Source organism: Manacus candei, unplaced genomic scaffold, assembly GCF_025592945.1.
Source record: "Manacus candei isolate 608988 ecotype Guabito, Panama unplaced genomic scaffold, ASM2559294v1 h1tg000025l, whole genome shotgun sequence".
NCBI classification, from domain to species: Eukaryota; Metazoa; Chordata; class Aves; order Passeriformes; family Pipridae; genus Manacus; species Manacus candei.
Window position 1 is genome coordinate 49,322 of NW_026138073.1, and position 5,247 is coordinate 54,568.

Genomic DNA, 5,247 nt, shown 5'->3' on the forward strand with positions numbered 1-5,247 from the left:
CACTGGAGAGGCCCTGGGGGCACTTGGGGGAACTGGGCTGGGACTGGGATTCTCTGGGGAGGGACTGGAGGCACTGGGATAGGACTGAGAGGCACTGGGGAGGCACTAGGATACACTGGGGCGCCACTGGGATGGGACTGGGATCACCGGGGAGGGAATTGGGATGGGACTGGGGCCAGTGGGAAGGAACTGGTTTGGGACTGGGCAAACTGGGGAAGGACTTGGTTGCACTGCAGTAGGACACTTGGGAAGGAATGGTTGTGCTGGCGTGCACTGAGAGAAGTGGGAAGGGACTGGGATGAGAGTAGGGCGACTGGGAGCACTGGTGGCACTGGGCTAGGACTGGGGGAACTGGAGAGGGAGCTGGGAGGGACTGCAAAGTGACTGGGATGGGAATGGGATGCACAGGGAAAAGGAGCACAACGCACTGGGGAGGGACTGGGATGGGACTGGAGACACTTCAAGGGAGTTGGACGCACTGGGTGCGACTACGGGCACTGGAGCGGGACTGGGGGTAGTAGGGAGGGACTGGGATGGGACTGAGGGTACTGGAGATGCTCCCAGTCCCACCCCAGTGCCTCCATTCTCAACCCAGTCCCTTCCCACTTCTCCCAGTGCACGCCAGCGCATCCATTCCTTCCCAAGTGTCCTACTGCAGTGCAACCCAGTCCTTCCCCAGTTCGCCCAGTCCCATCCCAGTCCCTTCCCACTGCCCCCAGTCCCATTCCAATTCCCTCCCCGGTGATCCCAGTCCTATCCCAGTGGTGGCCCAGTGTGTCGTAGTGCCTCTCCAGTGCCTCTCAGTCCTATCCCAGTGCCTCCAGTCCCTCCCCAGAGAATCCCAGTCCCAGCCCAGTTCCCCCAAGTGCCCCCAGGGCCTCTCCAGTGGCCTCAGTTGTACTGGGAAGGGACTGGGGAGGGACTGGGAATCACTTAGGAGGGACTGGGATGGGACTAGGCAAACTGGGGAAGGACTGGGTTGCACTGCGAGAGCACACTTGGGAGGGAAAGGAGGTGGTGGGTTGCACTGGGGGAACTGGGGAGAGACTGGGGGGATGAGAGTGGGGGCACTGGGGTGGGACTGGGCAAGCACTGGTGGCACTGGGTAGGACTGGGGGAACTGGGGAGGGAGCAGGGAGGGACTGTGAAGGGGGCTGGGAAGGGAACTGGGATGGTACTGGGATGGGAATGGGATGCATGGGAGAAAGGAGCGGAATGCACTGGGGAGGGACTGGGAGCAATGGGAAAGCCACTGCAGGGACTGGCATTGGACTGGGGAGGGACTGCAAGGGGACTGTGGCAGGACTGGGGAGTGGGCCTGGGATGGGCCTGGGATGCACAGGGGAAAAGACCCGGGATGCCCTGGGGAGGGACTGAGGTCACGGAAGGGCTGGGGATGGGTCAGGGGCACTGGGGAGCGAACTGGGATGGGACTTGGATATTCTAGGGAGGGAGTGGGATGCATCGGGGAAAAGGACTGGCATGCAGTGGGAGGGACTGCGGGCAGTGGGGAGGGATGGGGATGGCACTGGGGACACTGGAGAGGGACTGGGGGCACTGGGGGGATTTGGGCTGGGAGTGGAGATACTGGGGTGGGACTGAGATTTTCGGGGGGCGGGGGGGACTGGGAGCACTGGGATGGGAGTGGGGGTCATTGGGGAGGGACTGAGGGCACTGGGATAAGAGTGAGAGGCACTGCTGTGGCACTAGGACACATTGGGGAGGGGACTGGAGAGTGTGCCTGGGATGGGCCTGAGAATCTCTGGGGAGGGACTGGGAGCACTGGGATGGGGCACAGATGTACTGGGAAGGGACTGGGATTTGATTCGGAGCACTGGGAAGGGACTAGGAATCATTTAGGAGGGACTGGGATGGGACTGGGGAGGGACTGGGGGCACTGATGATGGCTCTTGAGTGCGCTTGGGAAGGACTAGTAGCACTGGGATGCAGTGGGGAAGGACTGGAGGCACTTGGATGGGACTGAGAGAACTAGGATGGCACTGAGGGTACTGGGGAGTTACCAGTGGTACTGGGTTGGGACTGGGCTGCACTGGGGGCACTTGGGAGCAAGTTGGATCACTGGGGAGGGAACTGGGATGGGACTGAAGGCACTGGGGAGGGACTGCAATGGGGTTGAGGCAACTTGGGAAGGACTGGGAGCACTGGGGAGTTTCTGGAGGGAACTGCGCAGGGAGCTTGGTTGGACTGAAGGTACTAGGGATGGACTGGGATGGGACTGGGGTACAGTGGGAGCAATTGGGAAGGAGTGGAGGCACTGGGGAAAGAACAGGGAGGGAACTGACTGCACTGGGATGGGGTTTGGGGCACTCGGGAGAAACTGGGAGGGATTTAGGAGGGACTGGAGACAGTGGGGAGGGACTGGGGACAGTGGGAAGGGACTGGAAAGGTGAAATTGAAACAGACTCACCTGAATCATGGTCTAAGAAGTCCTGCTACAGCTCCTGAGCCTGAACAACAGCCGAGGGGCCTGAGCCCAAACTCTGGCCCCTCCTCCCCCTCATTGTTAACACCTGGGCCTTCTCCATAGAACAGCTGATTCTACCCAGTACTCCCAGTTCCCTCCAATGGCTTGCAATAGAATTACTACACTCCCCAGAGTGCACAAAAATACAATCCCAATCTCACACTAATTTCTACTCAAAACCAACAGTCCCTGACCAAAATATCCAGTCCATATTCTAGCCCCCAACTCTATCCCAGCCCCTCAGTGATTTCAGCTCGAGACCCACAAGCTTTATTGCACTGCCAGCTCTGCTCTCTCAGCAGTAGCTCTGCATCTTGCCAGCACCGACACGGGAAGCTGCTCTAGGTTCTCACTGCAGGATCTTCATCTTGGCTCCAGCTCTGCCACTTTCCAGCTCCACCCTCACACTCCCAATACCAGTCCCCCAGGTGCTCCTCCAGCCCCAAAATTCCTATCCCAATTCCAAAATCACAAGCCCAGCCCTAGGCTGATTTCAGCTCTACCCACCCAATCCACATTCTCAATTTACAATCCCATTTCCAGCTGCATAGAGATTTCAGCGACGGTGCCACAGGCCCTATCTCCGCCCCACACTGATTCCTGCCCAAGTGTTACAGTCCCAAGCCCAGAACCCTGTCCCTAACCCAGCCCCTCAGTGATTTCAGCTCGAGACCCACAAGCTTTATTGCACTGCCAGCTCTGCTCTCTCAGCAGTAGCTCTGCATCTTGCCAGCGCCGCCACGGGAAGCTGCTCCACGTTCTCCTGCAGGATCTTCATCTCGGCTCCAGCTCTGCCACTTTCCAGCTCCACCCTCACACTCCCAGTCCCAGTCCCCAAGGTGTTCCTCCAGCCCCAAAATTCCTATCCCAATTCCAAAGACACAAGCCCAGCCCTAGACTGATTTCAGCTCTACCCGCCCAAACCACCTTCCCGCCCATCAATCCCTATATCAGACACACAGCCATTGCAGCGACGGTGCCACAGGTCCTATCTGAGCTTCAGACACCCTCCCAGCTCCACAGATCCAATCCTACCTCTATGCTGATTTCAGCCCCAGCCTCTCACTCCACATTCCCAATTATAATCCCAATTCCACAGACACACAGGGATTTCAGCGACGGTGCCACAGGCCCTATCTCCGCCCCACACTGATTCCTGCCCAAGTGTTACAGTCCCAAGCCCAGAACCCTGTCCCTAACCCAGCCCCTCAGTGATTTCAGCTCGAGACCCACAAGCTTTATTGCACTGCCAGCTCTGCTCTCTCAGCAATAGCTCTGCATCTTGCCAGCGCCGCCACGGGAAGCTGCTCCAGGTTCTCACTGCAGGATCTTCAGCTTGCCTCCAGCTCTGCCACTTTCCAGCTCCACCCGAACATGCCAGTCCCAGTCCCCCAGGTGCTCTTCCAGCCCCAAAATTCCTATCCCAATTCCAAAGACACAAGCCCAGCCCTAGACTGATTTCAGCTCTACCCGCCCAAACCACCTTCCCACCCATCAATCCCTATATCAGACACACAGCCATTGCAGCGACGGTGCCACAGGTCCTATCTGAGCTTCAGACACCCTCCCAGCTCCACAGATCCAATCCTACCTCTATGCTGATTTCAGCCCCAGCCTCTCACTCCACATTCCCAATTATAATCCCAATTCCACAGACACACAGGGTTTCAGCGCCGGTGCCACAGGCCCTATCTCCGCCCCACACGGATTCCTGCCCAAGTGTTACAGTCCCAAGCCCAGAACCCTGTCCCTAACCCAGCCCCTCAGTGATTTCAGCTCGAGACCCACAAGCTTTATTGCACTGCCAGCTCTGCTCTCTCAGCAGTAGCTCTGCATCTTGCCAGCACCGCCACGGGAAGCTGCTCCACGTTCTCCCTGCAGGATCTTCAGCTTGGCTCCAGCTCTGCCACTTTCCAGCTCCACCCTCACACTCCCAATCCCACTCCCCCAGCTACTCCTCCTGCCCCATAACTCCTAGCCCAACTTCAAACTCTCAATCCTAGCCCTAGACTGATTTCAGCCCCAGCCTCTCACTCCCCCTTCCCAATTATAATCCCAATTCCAAACACACAGATTTCAGCAACGGTGCCACAGGCCCTATCTCACACTGATTGCTGTCCTTACTGCCCCAAGTGTTACAGTCCCAAGCCCAGAACCCTGTCCCTACCCCAGCCCCTCAGTGATTTCAGCTCGAGACCCACAAGCTTTATTGCACTGCCAGCTCTGCTCTCTCAGCAGTAGCTCTGCATCTTGCCAGCGCCGCCACGGGAAGCTGCTCCAGGTTCTCCCTGCAGGATCTTCAGCTTGGCTCCAGCTCTGCCACTTTCCATCTCCAACTTTACATTCCCAATTCCAGTCCCCCAGGTACTCCTCCAGCCCCACAAACCCGATTGCAATTCCAAAGTCCAGATCCCTGCCCTAGACTGATTTCATCTCTTGCCCCCCAGTCCATGTTCCCACTCATCAATCCCTATTCCACAGACACACAGATGTTTCAGCGACGGTGCCAGTCCCTGTCTCAATCCTACAGTGATATCTGCTGCAGTGCCACAGTCCCTATCCCTGCTCCACAGTCCCTTTCCGAGCACCACTCTCCCTATCCCATACCCAGACCCACAACCTTTATTTCTCTGCCAACTCTGCTGTCAGCTCCCGGTAAAGCTGCTGCACGTCCCAATCCTAGCATCTTCCTTTTTTTAAAGGTCTGAGTTTTCCACCCCAGCTCTCAAGCCCACATTCCAGGCCAGGTCCGACTATTTTTA

General features: G+C 57.7%; 1 long non-coding RNA gene across 1 annotated transcript; it reads left to right on the top strand.

The window, feature by feature from the left end:
* The first annotated feature begins 3,248 nt into the window (after positions 1–3,248).
* On the top strand, positions 3,249–4,950 carry LOC127471684 (uncharacterized). The gene is made up of 3 exons (XR_007904738.1): positions 3,249–3,324; positions 3,881–4,026; positions 4,580–4,950. It is a non-coding gene; the product is annotated as an uncharacterized LOC127471684 (long non-coding RNA).
* The last annotated feature ends 297 nt before the right edge of the window (positions 4,951–5,247 follow it).